General features: G+C 29.0%; 1 pseudogene; it reads right to left on the bottom strand.

Annotated features, from left to right (window-relative positions):
• The window catches only part of LOC142328993 (mediator of RNA polymerase II transcription subunit 27-like), a 96,398-nt pseudogene that overhangs the window by 52,734 nt on the left and 21,721 nt on the right, over positions 1–21,943 (bottom strand).

Raw genomic sequence — 21,943 nt, 5'->3', positions numbered from 1 at the left:
ATGATTTAATTATGAGTTGATAAAACCAGTGAAACCGTTAATACTGAATGCTACTGACAACAAATGATCGATTTGAATCAAGCATCACGTGAAAAACAACCAGAATATCAAAAAAGGCAACAGAAAGTGATTTTACTTATGATAATGCACCATCACACACAGCAAAACTGGTCAAGAAAACGATTGAGGCATCCAGTTGGGAAATACATTCGCATGTGGCTTACTCGACAGACTTGGCTCCATCCAACTAATATTTATTTTCATCGATAGGACACGCACTTGCTGAGCAGTGCTTCACTTCTTATGAAAATTGCTCGATGACTTGTTTACCTCAAAAGAGCAACAGTTTTTTTGGCGTGGCATTCATAAATTATCAAGAGAGATGGGAAAAATGTATAACTAGCAATAAAAAATGTTTAATTCAAAATATTGTCCATCATTTTCATACAATAAACGAGTATTTTCTATATAAAAATTCCAGTTTCATATTTACACACCCGGTATATGGCCTCAAGACTATGGTCATAGGATACAGAAATACATGTACAGAATTGTATCTCCTTTCTTGTGATTCTATTGCCAAAACAATATGCGAGGAAATTTAGACCACTATTTATCTTTTTTTAATTTATTACATAATTTTTTTTACACTTTTTAGTAAAAGGGATTTGAAAATTATAAATTCACAAAAAAAAAAGATTTTTAGTTCCACATGACAGAAATACATACAAGGTGTTGTCAACCACTTAAAGAAAACAAATTTGACTTCACCATTACTCAATTTAAAATACACTCCGTTAACAATAACATTTTAATTTCTATAAAATAATATTTCCACATGTAACCAATTCTATGTGAAGTCAAAATTAGTACTCTAGTTAAAAACAATTTTATACGACAAATAGAGCTATCCAATTATAATTTTTATACAAAAAAAAAGGTAAAGTTTTGAACAAAAACTTTTATACAACACACTGAAAACAAAATCCTAATAAATAAATAAACAAATAGGAATGAAGAATCTATAAGGTATTTAAAAATAAATAGCAGCACAATAAGTAAATATATATGTGTACACACACACACACACACACACACACACTTTCAATTAATAACAGAGGAAGAAGACAACAATACTGTATTAATTTTATTGGGAAAGAAATTTTCAGTCATTATCAATCTACAACCAGAAAATTTTACCTTATTAATGTTTTTGAAATATAATTTTCACATAGAAAATAACATGCCAAAATCATTAATATACATTATTGATAGATCAAATTCTAATAAAAAATTATGATTACATATGTAACTGTAATCTAATAGCTACAGTATAAATTTAAACCACGAAAAAAAATCCCTACCTTCAATTGACCATAACATCTGTCTTAATCGCTTAATTTCAACACGTAAACTGGCATAAAACTGTTCATATACTTTTAATATAATTTTATTTTTTTGTTATTAACCACAGGGAATTTTTTAAATAGAAAAAATTTATATCTTAAATTTTAAGTACATCACATTTTTTGATGCCGTTGAAAAAACACTGATAAAAGTGACTTGTACAAAACAATTCTGAACTCACTATAACAATCCATTAAAAAAATTATCAAAATAAATGAAAACAATAAAAATCAGCAATTTAAAATAGAAATGAATAAGCAACTATAATTTAAGTCAACACCTAAACAGATAAATTAGTGAAACTTATGATTTTTAAAGAATTTTGGTCCTCCTCAAACTGGAGTTATAAAGGAATAACATAAAATTAAAAGATTAAGAACTTAAACTTACGTCAATTAATCCCTGTTGTAACTATACAAGGTATGTAGGCATTAATTATAAATAGATTATAAGTTTATTTATGAACATTTTTATCAGTACTGCTTTATGATAAATGAAAAATTCCAAATGTTGGATGAGTTGGCTTAACTGAACAAACTTTTTATAAGTAAAACCAATGATGCAATTTTTTTTTTATCATTTTCAATCTAATCTAATAAGTAAATAAAGAAATTATGTATGATGAGATATATTCTAAAAACTGGATTCTAAGCACAATTAAATTCTGTATAACAGCAGAGTTGAAGGCAGTTATATTAAAACACACTGTTTCAGAACAAAATGGAGGTATATATTTGTAGCTTTACACTATCTATCCCAAGTCATTGTAATGACTGTGATGAAAACAGAATGAAGGTACATGTTATTTCTTGCTTTATACGATCTGCCCAAGTCACTGTAATGACTAATGCATGCAAAGCACCTGAGGTACTAGAAGCACTAACCAGAATAACTTTCTCTGACGTTCATTGTTCAGCCAGTCCCTGTAATGAACAGTATCACCATTGGCAGGGTTGAATTTCCCCTTTCATTTTGGTTGGCTTTCTGTACCAATATGCAATCATATATTTAGTTCAGTGAATATGATAATAGGAACCTACTCACCAATTTCCTTAGAAAGCCTGATAATAATGTGATGCTTGTTATTCTTGAGAATGGTTATGTCAATTTTCTGCATGCCATGTTGCCTACTGCTATTAAACCATTTAATGTACATCTGTACTTTAATACCACCCCCTAGTGATTCAGTTCTATATATAGTCTAGAATTAAATTTAAATCTGATCCTTATTTCCTAAACCTACCAGATGTGTAAATATGAAAACTGGAATTTTTATACAGAAAATACACTAAAACTGTTATGAAAAAATACACTCAGAAAAACTGTTGCTCTTTTGAGGCAAACCAGTTCTTGAGCCAATTTCGTACATTTTCATAAGAAGTGAAGCGCTGTTCAGCAAATGCATGTCCCATCAATGCAAATAAATAGTAGTTGGATGAAGCCAAGTCTGGTGAGTAAGCAGCATGTGAAACTATTTCCCAACTGAATGACTCAATCGTTTCCTTGACCAGTTTTGTTGTGTGCGATGGTGCATATCATGAAGCAAAATCACTTTGTTGCCTTTTTTTTTATATTCTGGTCATTTTATATCCACTTTTCATCACCTGTCACAATTCGATAGAGAAATGATTTTCTCTTGTAGTTAACAAGCAGTATTTCGCAAGTGGTTTTTCAGTTTTCTTACTGTGTTTCATTCAGTTCATGTGGAGCCCATTTCCCCACCTTTTGGATCTTTCCCATGGCTTTAAAACATACAGAGATGGCTTCTTGTGTATATTTAACTGATCTGCGAGTTGTTGTTGCATTTGAGCGTCAACTTCATCCAACAATGCTTGCAATTTGCTGTCTTCAAACTTTTTCAGTGGTCTTCCACATTCTTTATTTCTCATGTCAAAATTGCCACTTTTGAATTTTTTTTCTACCACTCAAAACTATGATTTACCAAGAGCATGCTCGCCGTAAGCTTCGACACAAGCATTCTAAGAAATTTTGCAGCTGCTTTCTTTAAATGGTAACAGAAAATCAGTGATGTCTGCAAACTGTAGTTTGTACGTACAAAACTCGACATGTTCAACGCTAATTAAAACTATGCTGCTGTATGAATCTTGTATTGTTGCGAGTTGAAAATCTTTGTCAGTTGTCAAAGAAAGAAAATGGCACAATGATGCGGTTTGACGTTAACTACAGTGACAGCTACGGCCATCTATGGGCAAATTCAGGTTTCATATTTACACATCTGGTAATGAGGAAATCAAAAGTTTTGTAAATTATAAAATAATTAAGTTATGATTTGAGAAGAAAAGGAATTCTTCAATACAGTAAAACATTTTTCAATCAAAAACTGCTTCATCCTTATACAAATTTTTTTTATCAGCCTAACATATGGCATGATCTTGATCTAAGGAATTTTACCAACTTAATTGTTATAAAGTAAATAAAATATAAAAGCATTATTAAATACAACATTTTTAAGTAAATGAAGTTATCTACAGTAAAGTAATTGACACTTTGCACCATATATAATGAAATTATGAAAGACAGACTTGGGGGGATTTTTGTGCACAACCTAATATAAAAAGCCAATTTTCCATTAACAGTACTACTTATAATATCATTTGTAAATAATAACAGTTATTTAACTATTTTAGAGTGCCTTTTTGCTGTTAGATTGCTCAGTTTCTTTTAAAAACATAATCTTTTAGTAGCAGTCACAGATGTAATGAATAAAATTGTTATATTATTACTTAGTAAAATTTCTTCTTGTTTGTATTGATACAGTTTCATTTTTCATAATCTAATCTTCTCTTGATAAAAATAGATTTAAAATTTTATAATAATCTATGAAACAATAGATGATTGAATTTGTGATTTATATGAAAGTGATGTGTTAATAATATGGACGACCGTGAACCATATTTCACATCAGGAAAATGAATGAGTAACTGAACAGTATACTCTACTTTATTTTTTATCCCAACTTTTGAAAGGAATTTATATTTATTTCATATTAGTCGTGTTGATGAATTCTAAGTAAAGTTTAAATTTTGTAAACAAACTAAGGACTTCCTAAAAGTCAATGTGACTGAATGCATTTGCTAATAATATTTCTTTCTTTAATTCAATAACACTTCTTTACATGCTGAAATGAAGCAGTTTTTTGCTTTGAATTTTCTTTCAAGTTGTCCAAAAATATTAGTTTGTAATAAACAAACTATACAACACAACTGATGAACTACAAAAATACTGCTGTTGCATTATTTTTGTATGTAATGGCAGTGGTATTGTTGATTCTGATGAGGGCACTAGTAGTGGAACAAAATGCAGTAGCCTCTGAATGAGATTCATATCAGTGAACGGAAATCAATTTAGAACTCACTGTACCATTCTTTCAGGCTTGAATGGGCCAATATAAGCTTGCAATCTAGATCAAACTAACACAGAAATGAGTACGTTCACATACTTTATTCATACAATAATGATTATGAAGAAATGAAAAAAACTATATGAAAGGAATAAAAGAGCCTGTCTCAGGGCACAAACAACCTAACCCCTAAACCTAATTCATTAAACAGACGATAGTCATTTTATTAGAGCTGCAGAAGTTGTTGGCTAGTATACTTCATATGTTAATAAGTTTAAAACCAAACATTCAAGAAATTTTCAGTTTAGGTGTGCATTTTGTTCCAATGTTTTCCAAAAAGGCAGGTTCCTTTCAATATCGTTAATGTTTCATTCGAATGACAATTACTGTAAAAAAGATAGGTGTATACATCCTTTCCTGAATAAAATTTTGACTAAATTTAAGTCATATCAACCTAAGAAAGTAAACCAAACTCTACTAGATGAAGGATACAGTCTTTCTATCAAAAGACAATGGTCTTTAAACTTAGTTTTCCCCTGTTGAATAAACTTGCAGGTTAGGACATACCTTGACTGATTTTATTTTTTTCTTACTAGTGTTATGTTAGGTCGGCTCTAAAAGCAATGAAGATTGCAAGCATAGTTATAATCATCAAAAAGCAAAAGTATATTTCACCTGCACTGAAGGTAACCAGACTAAAGAAAAGGCAGCAATTTTTTAGTAAGTAAAACAATATTGTTCAATCTAAGATTAAAAGACAAATATGATATGCAAATGATCAGCAATTGCCACACAGATGATATGAAAATAATTACAAACAGAATGGAACAACAGGTATAAAAACGTATTACAGTTCTTTATTACAGCACACATAAGCTGAAGTAAACTTGATGAACCAGTATTACATAATTTCACAAGGTCTGTAAAGAGGTGAAAATTAACAATTCATTTAAATATGATATGCGTTCTAAACTGCCATTACATATAAGCGATCACAGAGGTGGTGTCTACTTCAATGGTTTTTTACAATAGAGAAAGCAACATTTTAGGAATGCAGGGAACATTTAGAATATCACACTTTAGGAACATAATATTAAAAAAAACATACACCTGTTCAATTAGTTTAATACAATTTTCCAGATCCTGTGCCAAAAAGTGAGACATAAGCTGAAGATTAACTACGATACACTACTTCCATAAATTAGGAAACACAATGACTGTGTAAAATAATATCACATACCAAAACTGGAAGGGACATACAATAAAGTACCCAATACTACACTGATCCAACTACGATATTGTGCAACAATACAACATAACAACCTTTATATGATTTGATACACTCCAAATAAATAGTTATAAAATTATTCTCTCTTTTTTTAGTGTAATGCATTTACCTGTGTACTGAATTTTCTTTATTTAAGATAACACGTAAAACACACTTTTTTGAAGGAATGTACAGTTATAAATGGATGTGTAAGATGTAATCTAACAGCTGTAGAGTAACACAAAGAATTCATTTTCAAGAATTAATAAAAAAAAAACAACTCATACATTTAGAAAATTTATTTCAAGATGTTACATTTGAACTATTATAGTAATGCATAAAAACTTTCTTGCTGCTTCAATGAGAGTACTTTATGAAATATAGAATGCAATATAATAAATTTATATGTTTTTATTTAAATGTATATTTTTTTATATTTTGAATATTCTATGCATAAAAAGCTATCTATAAATAAAGAATTATCTATTACTCAAAAAATAATTATAAACTTTAAGTCAGATAAAGTAATTACAGTGAATAAAAAAGAAAAAAACTTTAACTGATCCTTTCTATTCAATAAGAATGTACATAATTATTTCCTGCCACAGGGATAAAAAGGTATAATACACTTGATAAACAAAAATAATACTTCCTTAATTAAAAAAAATTAGAAAGCTCCTTAACACAAAAGAAATAAAATTCATACAGAATATTAAAAAACCTACATACCACTTACTTGTATTATCAAGTTGTAACACATTAAATAACAGATAACAGGAAATCCAGATTGTAACAATGAATCAGTTGTGATAATTTTTTCATCATTATGAGATTTTGACAATTGAAATAATAAGAAAGAGGAAATGAAACCAATACAAATAAATGCCATATTTAATAAGAACTGAAGTGAAATTCTAAATAAAAAAAGATGGTGAAAAATATCAACTTTCACTACTATTAGAAGTATTATAAGAAAAACCATTAATAACATACCCTAATCCTCCTCCACAGCCAAACAAATGGGAAATACCCAAATATAACAGACTTGTGAATATAAAAGCAGGTAGGATCCGTCAAGTCTTTACAACTATGGGCTTTATCAAACATGTTAAAAATAGGAACCATGATTTTTTTTAAACCGAGGTTCATTTTGAATTTAAGAGATGTAAACAAATGGCGCCTGCATAGCTCAGTTATTTCAATCAAATCAACTGTTATCATCAATAGTTAGTCATTTTGCTGTTAGTTGTTAATTGTCATCAAATTTGTGTTCTTGCCAAGTGTGAAGTACAACGAGTAATCTAATTTTCGATGGTAAAAAAACAATTCTGTAGCTGAAATTCACAGGCAAATTTGGGTTATTTATAGGCCAAATATTATGGGTGATGCTAAAGTGAGGCAGTGGTAACATTCACTTCAAGAAGGGTGAATGTTATGTTAATGATGAACATAGCAGCAGGTTGTTGATGATGTGATTATTTGACTAAAAAAGTTGATCAAAAATGTTTCAGAAAACCGGTGGCTTCATCAAACCACATTTGTCTTTCATGTATCATGATCTTTGATTTATTTAGTTTTGAGTGACAAATTAAGCTACAAAAAATTGTGAGCAAGATGGATGCCGAAAATGTTAATTGACAAACACAAGGAAATAAACATCTTGCCACACTGTATGATTTTTGTGGCATAAAAATGAAAATGATGAATTGTTTGATCACATTGTTATTGGAGATGAAACTTGGATTTCATATTTGAATGTCAAGACAAAGCAACAGTCAATGCAATGGCAGCATTCATCTGAACCAAAGAAGTTCAAATAAGAATGTTTGATAAAGAAGCTTATGGATAATGTTCTTAAAACAAAAGGAGTGTCTTTTTTGTTGAATTTAGCGATCATGGAAATACTGCGAATGCAGATATGTATTGCAAAGCATTAAAAATCTTAAGTGCTATAAAAGAGTGCTTGGAAAAGTATTGTAGGAAAAATCTTCAATCATCCACATTATAGTCCTGACTTAGCTCCCAGCGACTATTTCTTAAACAGTAGCTTGCAAAGCTACACACAAGACACAAATGATCACAAAGATTTGAAAATGATGACGAGTTGGAAAATGGCATTACTGTGTCATTTAAGATGCTGGAGATGGAATCTCTTGAAGAGAAATGAAAGGCTATGAAAATTGTGTAGAAGTTGAAGGCATCTATGTAGAAAAATAATAAATGTAATAATGTTTGTTCATATTTTTCATCAGTTTTGTTTTTGTTTCAAAACTGACTTTTTTCTTTAAAAAACACAGCTTGTATATAAGGAAAATTAATCACTGATCAGATTAGCAATTACACTTTTCACAAAATAATAGTGTAGTAGATTAGACCGATGATAACCACTTCACTCGGTACAACTTATAACATTTACGTCAAAGAAGTGTATAGCTGCAAGCATTCAAATTGATATCCCTCTTTGTCAATGATGTATTGATTCACAAAAGTAAAGAATTATGTACTAAACATAACACAATAACTCTACAATTACAAACACCTTTATTATTATAACAAAAATCTTCTAAAACTACAAATTTTCATCACTTTAACTACACTTGTATAAATACAGCACTGTAAAATTATAGTCCATCCTACAATAATGTGATTAAACCATGAATAAAGTTTTGTCATTAGAACAAAGTTCAAAGAAAAGAAAAAAACATACATATATTTTAATGGTCAAATGTCTACATAAAATATTAGGAAATAAGTATGGTGTAAACTAAATTAAACATTTATAAAGTGTGACTATTTAGTTATACTACAGCTCAACAATTTATCTGAATTAGAAATTGACATCAAATTACAGAAATAGATTAAGGAACTGAGCTATTAAAAAATACATTTATATTTTTTTAGGAGTCATGCTCATCATATGACTTCCTGCTTTCCTACTCACTCCCCATCAACACTTGAAAACAAATTATACTAGATGTATAATATATTTGTTATAGTGGACTGAAGCTTTAGTAACTTGCTTCTGAGTAATGGTAAAAAAGCAAAGGGTATTTTTATGGTCAACTTCACAGTTTTCCATTAAATTTCCAATTTCAGTTCATAGAAATTTTCCTTCTTAGAGGAGGAGAAACTTTTTTTGGAAGAAATTATTCTTCTACACCCACCCATGTAAAATATGCAGAAATTCTAAAAATATGCCCAATTAACTATAATAAGTAGTCTTTTCTTGTTTTTCTCAACACATTCGGATGTTAATCAATTAATTAAAAGTTTTCAATTTATAGACCATTTTAAAAGTAATAACTGTTAGAACCAAGAATGTTTATTTTTTTAAATTATTTATTTTAGTTTAGTTTTTAAGTTATTTCACATAATTTATTTTGTTTTGAAAGCTTATTTCCAGTTTACTGTATTATTAAATGTAAAATAAAATACAAATTATTTCAAAACAGAATCAAACCTCATTTTAAAATAAACTAGTGAAACAATATTTTCTGGTCTAAAGGATATCATTACAGAGAGGTTTTATAAACCACAAAGAAAATATATTACAGTTCCTAATTTTCTTCTTATAGATTGCACACAGGTTTCATATATGTTTATATTATTCCTAATCTGTATTAATTATATTAAATTGTTAGTTTTTTAATTATGTAAGAGTGAAACATGTTTTAATTACATTTTTTAAACCAGTCTAAGATAAATATGAATTACACTGATTTTATTTTCATAAACTGAGTAATTTGTTTTCCAATTACAACTCAAAAACTAATAAATCCAACTTATCCTAAAAACTAACTAAAATTAATACAACGAATGAAGGGAATAACATATTAAAGAAAACAAACAAAAAATTAAAAAAAACGGGAGAAAAAATCACTGAAGCCAAGAAAATCGGGGAAAAAATCAGTGAACTTTCAGAAGAATAATTTAGCATTTATTAAACATTGCTTTTATTAAAAAAAAAGAAAAAGCTTAATCAATAATAGTAAAGATAAAATATTTGCAACAGTTTATAAGTCCTTGACTTTAAATTCCAACAGATGGAGATCTTATTTAATTTGAAACTTATAGAAATTTGAAACTTTATCCAGTAATTTTTCTAAACCAATTACTGTAATTTCAAATCAAACTTCAACTTGAAATTTAAACAAAGATATACTTTAATTTTAATGTTTTAACTTTTCAAAGAATGACTTACAAACTTTAAACTTTATACATGTAATGAAACAATGTATCTCTTAAATGCATACTGCAAATGTTAATTTCAATCAACTAGCAACATTTGAATGTGCAACTGATAAAATGACGAGATCAGAAACACAAATATGAATTTAAATGCGTGCTGGAATGTTAAAAATGAAAATATTAACATTACTATAAAAATTATCCTAAGAAGTACAAATGAATTATAGAACTGAAATTAATTCATTACTGTAAAGTTTTATATATTTGTTAATGTGAATTTTATCTACTGCACAATTTTAAAATATAAACAGAGGGGGGTCAGAAAGGGTGATAGTGTAGAAATGAGCCTAAAAGCTCAGGCCCTGACAGCAAGTATATAATGAAAACATTTAATGGTCTTCATTCAGATTTTTAGGCATAATAAAATACTCAGAACTTTTAATTATACCAGTAATACATTTCCACAATTTGATAAAAAAGAGGAATATTTTGGAATAAGAGAGAAGGATTACTTAAGGAAAATGAAACCCACCTATGTTGGAGTACATCCTATATAGAAATTGTCTTCAGGGAAGAATGATAAAGGAAAAAGAGAACTGAAAGGGTGGAAGAATGATTGGGTTGCTTACAGAGATTAGGAAGGGAAGTGATTGTAAAGAAATGGATGCTCAGAGCTGAGAAAAATGGAGAACTTAATTAAAATCTGTTGGAAGGTAGTTACCACAAAAGAAAAACTTTCAATTACGCTGGAAAATGGAAAAAAATGTGGAAAATAGAGAATCACTGAGAACAGTAAACAGAAATACCGTTGTTCTTTTCATCTAAATAGAAACGTATTGAAAGAAAAATCACATTTTCTACTACATTATTACTTGTATTACAAACTGAAAATGCTTTTACAAAATTCTCACATATTACTAAAATTTTGTAATTTAAAAAATGGTTAATTAAAATTTTTTTCTTTGTATTTTCTGAGATTTAAAATCAGCAACATTTCACTTTAATCTTCAAAACTGTGTTGGTTAAATTATACTGCAAATAAACTCCCATCTTATAAAAAATTGAACTGCGAAGCAATACGCATAATTTCATTTTTTTCCCTCTTTTGACAAAAACGCTGTTAAAGTGTTACACGTTGAATTACTTAATTTAATAAAAATAAGTATATAATTTATACAATAAAATCAATGAAACTATAACCTGAGCCTAAAAACAAGAAAGTAAATGGAGCAAAAGTTCCCCAACCTTCTGACACCAGAATCAAAATAATAATCATGTCACAGAGACAATCTGATTTTACAATACATTTTACCTCCCAAAAAAAATCCACTATGCAATTTTTTTTTGTCAGCATTTTTAAATAATTTCATAGTCATCATTGATGCTATTGTTACTGTTGTAGTTAAGTTTTAGCTGAATTAATTATTCTTAGTCAGAGACATAACAAAGTATGTAAAAATGAATTGTATTTAATATATACTACACATTATTGAGTAAACAAAACAATCAGAAAATATGTAAAATAGCAAACTTCATAAATAAAATAAAAATCAATATATCTTACAACTTACATTGTATCATTTGACGAAACCTGTACACAAGCATTACAAATATATGAAACACTAATTAATCTACTCTTGAATTAAGAAACTCAACATAATAATCAACCAAATGGACCCATTTCACAAATAAATGTATTAACATCAAAAAACAAAATTAAATTACATTCAATAACAACAATTGTACAAAACCTGATGCTCTTCCTATAGGCTCTCCTTTCCCAGACATAGTAACAAAAATCTTTTTCCAGTATATAAAACATTAACATACTAACAAACATACCCATAAAACAATATACAATACCACTGATTTGTTGACTAACAGGTTATATGTCAACTTAATAAAAAATCAATTTTTTTTTAAGTATTTAGGCACAGTATATTACAGATTAAACTTCAGAGCTAAATGACTAACATGCTAAACTGAACAGTTGAAGGTGACGGAACACAAGTCAAAGTTATATCTGAAAAAAGAATGACAGTTATAAAATATGACAACCATCCCATGGCAAACATACTACATTAGTTTGTTTGTTAAGCTGATAATATACGAGATATTGAGTAGTAAATATTATATACCTATATACATCATACAGTCCTTAATAAAGACATTCAACTTGCACAGACATTCTAGCAGTACTAGGAAAACTTATAGATGAAGCAACAAATTAATACTCTTCTTTCTGTTATAAACAAGACATGACCAGAAAGAAAGTTCTTGTGCTTACCAGAACAAAAAAGTCACCAAATATAAAGGAAAAAAAAATGACAAGACATATTCAAAAAATGTTAAACCAATTAGCCTAACCTTACGTTAGGGGTTTTATTTTTCCAGAATAAATATTACACACTAACCAACACAACTATATGATCTGAAGAAGAATAAAATATAACTTAAAAATACCTAAAATATACAAATACATAAAATAATAACTATTAATTCACTCTCAAACAAAATACAAAAGCTGAATTCAGTGGAAAAAAAAAATTATCCAGAATTCTCACCAAACTAAAAATGTCAATTAAAACACACTCCAACTGCATAAGTTCTATATATTAAAACCGCGAAGTAGCTTCAAATTAAAAAATACATTTAAAACAAAACTCCTGTAATGTAGGGTAGGCACTGGCAAACTATCTTACAGAAGTAAATTAACAATGCTGTATCCTAGGTATTTTAAATAAACACAAAAAGACCCATATTTAAAGTATATCAAGCAGAAATACATAATACCAACATAATAAATAAATAGACAAATTAAATCAAACAAATGGTTTGATTACATACATCCAATATTACATCCTGACAAAAGAAACCACCAGTATAATTTCTGTTAGAACACTATCATCTCTGATGTGTTGATGATTAATATAGAAATAGTTGAAATCATTTTCATTAAATTAAAGTACACCTAATAGATTTAGATTTGGTTTGGTTAATAACAATAACTAATTGTTCTGGGTAATAATAAATAGCTAAGCATTTTAAAAACAACGTATAAAATGCAGGATGTCCATAAAAGATCCATTAATATTAATAACAATTTAAATATAAATCACAGGATTAAGGACAAGTTATATTTGAGAAAAATAATAAAAAAATTTCACAGATGACAGTCTGCTTGAAGTGAAGTATGGTTACTGCCTTGTAGCCTGAATAGAAATATGTTAATTTCACTCACTAGGAGCCATTAATGCTCAAGAGAAAGTACAGTGCGTTGAAAGGTTCATAAAACAAAATTGGAGACAGCAGTTTAACGTAAGTCGATATATCAGATCACAACTGTCACTTTGTATGTGATATCACACATTTGTGTGTGGTATGAAAAGTTTAAGTTTTCATGTGTTGAATACAAGAAAGGTTATGGGTGGCCAAGTGCTATCAGACAAAAGTGTTTTATAAGTGCTACTGGCATTTACTCACAGCCTGGACAAGTAAACACGACAAGCAGTACCTGAATTAAACATTCCTCATTCAACTGTTAATAGCATGTTAAGAAATGTTTAAAAACGAGTATTTAACTAACCTCGTGCAAGCAATTACACAAAAAGATTGTTCATAAGACTTCTGCTTTAACAATGTGTGATTGTTTGGAAGATAATTGTCCTAATAAAATTGATGCTTTCGATGTAGCTACTTTTCATTATTCAGGAAACGTAAATAAAAAAAATGTCAAAATTTCAGGCTTGGATAACCTGTCGTTCAATGTTGAACACATTAAAGGCAGCTAAAAGAATGAAAAGAACAGAATGTTCGGCCCATTTTTCTTTCATGAACAAACTGAGCACTAAGATACTTAGGAAGTTTTGCCTCTCTTCAACTACAACATTTACAACCTAATATCATCCTCCAGCAATATGTATGCCATGCTACATTGGGCTATATATCCTTTAATGAATTTTTGAGTCTTACTGGACTATGGACTATATTCTTTCATGAATTTTTGAACAACAGATATCTTAATTGGTGGATTGTTTGTAATGGTTTTATAGCCTGGTCATCAAGATCTCCAATCCTATCACCCTATGACTTATTTATATGAAGTTTTGTCAAGAATTCTCTTTATGTGTATCAGGTTGCTGATATGTAAGATTTGAAAGTGAAAATCATCCTTGTATTCACCAACATTGATGCTGATGTGCTACATTGTATTCTCCAAGAGTTGTATTGTCACTAGACATTGTATGTCCTACTAATAGAACACAGGCTTGTAAATTTCATACCAACAAAAAATTAAAGTTTTACATATCATATCTTACAGTAGAAGAATCATAATTGTGGATAATGTAATACATTTTTTATAATAAATAAAAGATTTTTTATGGACATCCTGGATTATAAATTATTAAAAATTCAAAACATGACAAAAAGATATAACTAGCTGAATCAAAAGAAAGAAGAAAACCATACTTCTACAATTTATCTAATACTATTAAAAAACCAGTTTTGGAATTGAAGTAGTTCCATGTAAAATTTAGATCACAATATAATTTAACACTCCTTTCAATTTCAAAAACGAAAAAGCTAGCTTATACGTAGTAATATTATATAAAGCTGAAAGTAAATAATTAGGCCTAAATATCAAATGAAGCTTATCACTTGCCAATTTATAGGTGGCTGATAATTGCATTAAATAAACAATTACAATTAGAAGAATAATAAATTTAAGCACAGCATGCTGTGAAATTTTACTAGATGATATATTGTAAAAAAATATTAAATTTCATAAATACAACAGTAATAAATTTAAAAAAATATAAAATGTATCCTTTAGTGGAAACACTCAAATAAATATAATCACACAAGCACACGCACACATATATACACACACACATTCACATAAGTCTGCCAAAAGATGTTAACCAACACCAGTGTTAAAAACAGCAACATGAAGTGGTGTGAAATTGAAAAGTGAATTCAAGTGTAAAATTAATTCTAATAATTAAAACTTATTACTTAAATATAAATTTAAAAAATATAATATGTAATACAAGACTAAAATACTAATACTAAGATGACATACACAAAAAAAAAATTACAATTTGATAATGCAAATCAAATAGCTGACTACTAGATGAATACACAAATAATATTTTACATGCAAATCTACCAGACATACCTGATATATATGGTTGCCAGCAATCTGATACGATGTAGGAACTAAAACTTGTGGCTGAGAATTTGAACCTGGGCCTATATACCATTCCTGAAATAAAAAAGATATGGTCAACAGGTAACCGGCTGAAAATAGTGTGCAGATGAACTAAGTGAGCATATGCATTTTTACATTAGGTAAGTAGACTACTATTCTGTTATACAGGCCAGCTTCAAAAGACAAAATGTAAATTTTTTTAAAATAAGAGATAATTTTAGTTTTAGTAAAAACAGAAATGGAAACTTGTCCAACTTCTTACCATAAATTATTTATACAATTTTCTCCCTCAGAAATCATATTAGTAACATTCATGAAAAGATAAAAACCAGTATAAGTTGGAGAAAATACTTTCAAGTGAAGAGAGAGAAATCTACAAAATAAAAGTGTGTTTTCTATAATCTGTGAAAATCTATTTTCTAGAAAGGGATTCCTTCTTTGCCTTAAAACTGATGAAAGGATTATCAGTTTCACCTCATATAATGTTACAAACTGTATTTTTATCTAGATGAGGGCACTGTTGTCATTTCATGACACATGTCATGAGGTATGCTGGAGTTATGTCCCATAAAGAACAGTACAGTTGCTTTTACTGCATGAATAATTACATTGTCTTAATTGTTATTATACATTATTTGCCAAAATTATAATAATAGAATCTTTAATTGTCATGCAAAATCAATTTATATGCTATAGTAAATTATTATATTTTTTTTTTTTTAGTTGAATTTATGATAAACAAAGTGTAACTTGCTATAACAATATAACAAATGTACATTTCATATGCATTACACGATTTTAAACATCAGGTGGACCATATAAAACCAGATTCAACCATCTGACACATAGTGTGTCAGAAGATGGTATGTTTGTCGCACATGCAAATTAGTTGAAGGTCACTGACTCACTCATAAGCACAAAACCTATCTAGCCTTTCCTTCCCATTCAGCAAGTCTGTAGTGTTTGCATGTCATGTTGTAATCAACTGAACAGCATGTTTTCACTGTGGAGGAATATGTTTGCACAACTTCAATAAATTTGGTTCGTGAAAGGTTTCATGGGCATATGCTAAAAATAATGTTCCTGCAAAATCAACAATTAGATTTAGTGAAAAAGTGGCGAAAAACCGGCTCTGTTACCAATACCAAGAGATTGAAGGAACCAACTGTTCAAACTCTGAAAATTGTTGCTGATGTAACAAACTGTACTGGAAAGAGTCCTCACAAGGCAATACGACGATGAGCCCAACAAACAGGTGTTTGTTTGGCTTGAAACAACATGTCAGCAAATATTGCATAGTTTACATACGAAAGCCTATCATGTAAGTGTTGTGCATGAATTAAAACAACATGATAGGGGTAAACAAGTAAATTACTGCCATTGGCTCTTACAGAATACTAGTGAAGGATTCCTTGATACTTTTCTCTTCATTTCAACAGATGAAGCATGGTTCGATTTATCAGACTATGTTAATTCTCAGAGTACAGAGTAATGGACTATACAAAACCCATCAGAAACATCCACGATTTAAAAATTGATGTTTGGTTTCCAACTTCTAGAAACCAGATCATCGGACCAATATTCTTTAAGGAGACTGTTAATACAGACGTTTATTTATAACTGTACAAAGAATTTACAATTAATTTGACTCCAGAACTTTCTTATGAATACTTTCAATAAAACGGAGTGACTTGCCACACTTCTGATTGTTCTCTCACTTGAATCCACTACGATTCCATGAAGATAGAACAATCAGTAAGGACTTGTGCCCACCCCAATCTCCAGACTTATAACCGTGCGATTTTTACCTCCAGGCCATTCTGAAAGGGATAGTGTACAACCAAGCGACATTGAAAGAATGCATACAACAAGAGACTGCCCCATGATTTCAGTTGCAGAATTGCATAAAGTTTTTCTGAACATGATTCACCACGCCTGAACTTTGTATAAAGGGTGGTGGTGATCATTTTGAACAAAATTACATCGCAACATTATAAACATTTCTTTTTCAAAAGCACTGTAATCGAGAATCATTAAATGTAAGAAATTTAATATTACATTCTGCTTTTCATTTTTATTTTTATTTCCTGGGGCTAGTTTTATCTGGCCCACCTGTATTATGTTTCAATCTCAAAAAAAAAAATCAAATTACATGTAATATAAAAAAATGTAGTGTTTTTGAAAATAAATACTGTGTAATAAATAATTAAATTAGAAATGACACATGAAAAAAAAATGTGTGTGGTCTATTTAAAAAGAGAAAACTGGTCATCAGTTTCATCTAAATAAGTTTAGTTCACCATTCTGTCAACTAAATCAAATTTAAATCCAAGCCCAGCTCCAAAACTTACTACAAGCAGAAAATTAATAAGATACATCATTAATTTAAGTAACAGATTAGTATTTTATTATTATATAACTATTCCGCATATACCTGGGCTTTATTAGGTCTCTAGAAGAAATGTGTCCATGAAATATAACACCAGCTTAATGTTTAAATAGTTTTAAACTTTTAAGTTTAAAACTATTAAATTTATAAAGTTTAACTTTTAAATTTATAAACATGATGCTCATGATATAGCAAAATGTTTATAAATAGATTATAATATGACTGGCAATTTAAAACATGTACAAGTAGGTTTGTACATGTAACACATGTTTGATCAGTAACTGTAAAATGGCTGCACAGAGATTCAAGAAATAAGTATAACTGATTCACATCAATTAACAGTTTGAGGACATCACATATATAACGTTAATTAAAATTATACAAGACAGACTGCATTATTTCCTAACTGAAAAATGTTAATTATTAAGAACTTAACAAGTGGAGAGCCAAATTAAAAGTACTTGTAAAGAGATTTCAGGATTAATTAATAAGAGATTATTTATAAGTAAGTAACTATGAACAAAACAATATGAAGTAAGTAAACTAACTTTTATTATTAAAATTTATAGATCATTTGGCCAAAATATTAAAAAAAAATGGTAGAATTAAATTTGACCTTTTTTAATAAATTAGAAAGACTGAAGATCGTAAGGAAACATTAAAATTAATTTTTTTTTGATTGGAAATTGTTTTTAAAAAAGTATAAAATCCCCAGAGCTGTTTACATTTTGGAATAAAAGTTATAATTAAAAAAAAATAGTCAACTGTCAACTATATCAAAATTTTAATTTTAAAATTAATATTCATAAATTTCTCATCCTTTCGGAGTGTTATGAATAAATAGCATAATGTTAAATAATGTAGCCAGCTCAGTTAACTTAATATACCTATTTTTTATACTGTTTCAGGCCAAACAAGTTTACTCAATCACATAGAAAATTTTGATTTTTTTTTTTACATTAATTACAAAAATTTTTATACTTCAGTGCCCATTCACTATTGTTTGTATTTTTTCATAATTTACAAATAACTTAAGTTTATATTTTTGCATAATGTTTTATATATATAATTTATTTATTAAACAATTAAACATTAAAATAGAATAAGTCATTAAATAAACTACAATTAAATTTCCAAGTACTGGTTTGTAAAGCTGGATGTTAACAATGACTTACAAACTCTCTGAATTGAATGTTCTATTAGCAAGGTAATTGATTCAAACAGCACAATAGTTTAAATTTAATTTATAAAGCACTTCTCCTCTTTTAAACTCATTGAAAATTAATTTTGACATATATTTGTGATTTACAGTTAATTCCAAATTGATATAAAGTAAAAAGGAAAAATAAGAAAAAAGTAATCAGAGAAAATTTAACAATTTAAATTTTATTGAATAAAATCAAAATTCTTTTCCTATCTCTGTAGTATCATTGGATGGATATAAAGTAGACTTAAGAACATTCAAAATATTACTTTTCATGAAACCCTTACAGACAAGATATTATCAATCCAGAGAATTCAGACATCAGATATCACATGATTTTCTTTTTAATTTATAAAAAGAATTTTATTTATTCATTATACAAAATTTATTTTAATAGAATAAATTTTAAGCAGTCAGTTTTGTACTATATTCACTTTGTCATAAGCAGCATACTAGTAATTGCAAACATATCAAAAAAAATTTTGTAATTTAAAATAATTAAATGTTGGTTTTTTGCTGCAAAGATTAAAAAAAAAAATGGCAAAGAAAATTCTTTGAAACAGTACAAAACCAGAGTTTCAATCATAATCAACACAACCAGAAAGTTTTGTTCTGTTAAAATAAGTAAGAATGCACCTTGAAAACAAGTTCACCGACATAAAATAAGAATGTACCATTAAGGAAAGATATCTTTATTAAATGTTCACTGCTCAGCAGTTTCATTTTTTGTAAAATATTAACATATTCTACTATAACTGGCCCAGTAATGCTAAATAATAAAAATAATATTATCTACGACTAATTCAATTGGAAAAACTGTTTCCGTTACGTGAAATTCTACCTTAAAGAAATTTACAGATTACATTCAAAATACTGTGAATTGTAGAACACAAACTGAAATGAAAAGTTCTTGACCAACAAACCAATGCAGAAAACACACGACCAAAAAATTCACACAGACAACATAATGTAAACTGTATTTATTAATTTAATTTCAAAGTAATATAATTTTATTTTACTTTTTTGATATAATCTTTTTTCTTTTTCCTGTTTAGCCACCGGTAATTACCTTTCAGATAACACTTCAGAGGATGAATGAGGTTGATATGTATGAGTGTGAATGAAGTGTAGTCTTGTACAGTCTCAGTTCGACCATTCCTGAGATGTGTGGTTAATTGAAACCCAACCACCAAAGAACACTGGTATCCACGATCTAGTATTCAAATCTGTGTAAAAATAACTGACTTTATTAGGACTTGAACGCTGGAACTCTAGCAAATCAGTTGATTTGGGAAGCCGCGTTCACAACTAGACCAACCCGGTAGGTTTTTTGATATCATCTAAATTAACTCTTCATACTCTAATGACAATATATATATTGGAAATGTATATATATATCTCCTACTTTTCAATTGCTTTTTACAGGGTATAAAAAGACTTGGTTTATTGATATGAATGCTTTGATACATATTTTCATGAACATTGGAATAAAATAAATCTGAAAATGTTTGTATAATAGCAAATGCATCAAACATAACATTCCTTTTGGCATTATTAGGTCTTTGAACGTTAACCTGCATAAGACAATGTACTAAAATTTTGCATAACAAAATGGTTAATTATATAATCAAACAAAAAGTTATAAACGTTACCTGATTTCTTTCTGGTCTATATTTTTTGGCACAAGACAGCAAATGCCTCGTAAGTTTTCCTTTTTGGTTATCTTCAAACGGACAACTAGGACACTGATGAAATGCTGGTGCACGTTCTAATCTTCCTCTTACATTATGTTCTAATTCCATATGAAATAATATATCATGAGGACTTCGAACTTCTAATGTACAGAAATTGCAACGATACACATAATTACGCATATGTGGAGTTTCTAGATGATGTGCCATAACTAACTGTGATTCAGTTTTAAAACTGCAAAATTCACATTTTTTTAATTCCATTTTAAAAGGTTCATTATTTTCCTTACTAAATTCTAATGTTCGCATAAAGGAGTTAATATATATATATGTACATCTGGTGCACACTTGCTTCCTTCTCTGTACCTTTTTTCAGAGAATACTACACCACGAGAATCCCAAAAATAAACTGTAGCCACGGTTTTAAACTCATTTAAATGAGTTTCTTCGCGGCATTCATCCAGCGGAAAGCATTTTATATCCGAAAAATCGTGTAAAATGTAGTGGACACGATCTACTGAGATATATATTTTTTCTTTTTTTGTTTAACATCTGGGACCACCGCTAGATATTGCTTCAGAGGATGAAATGAATGATTTGTAGCGTGTGTGAAAATGCCACGCCTGACCGAGATTCGAACCCGGGACCTCCAGATGAAAATCCGAGACGCTACCAATCGCACCACGGAGACCGGCACCGAGATATTTATAATATCAGAAGTTCACGTACCTTCCGACAAGGAACATTTAATACGGTATTTCTGGAGTTTTGTGACAATTTCTTCGGTCGTAGAATTTGTTTTTGGGCGACCTGAGATTTCATAATCTTGAATGGATTTAAGACCGCGTTTATATTTAGCAGCCCACTTTTTCAGTGGAAAGCAAAGGTGAAGAATTCTTTAAAGTAAAATCTAAGTCTTTTTGTATGTCCATCGGGGTTAAAACTTTTTAAAACTAAGTACTTCTACCCGGTCGAACATCAATTTCATCCATTCTTCAGAAAATATCAAAAGTTATTTTCATTACTCGTTTGCCACTAATAAGCAACTAAATATACGCCTGTGAAAGTTCGCAGCACTTTGTGTAAAGGATCATACTTGATAAATATCATATCATATTTGGTCATACTCGCGCCATTTCTGTCAGCCGGAAACTTTCCGAACGATCCTCGTAAATGCGAATCATTTTACAAACGATGATACCAGTAAATAAAATAAACGTTCTT

Source organism: Lycorma delicatula, chromosome 8 (genome assembly GCF_047948215.1).
Source record: "Lycorma delicatula isolate Av1 chromosome 8, ASM4794821v1, whole genome shotgun sequence".
NCBI lineage: Eukaryota > Metazoa > Arthropoda > Insecta > Hemiptera > Fulgoridae > Lycorma > Lycorma delicatula.
This window is presented reverse-complemented; position numbering and strand designations above follow the sequence as displayed.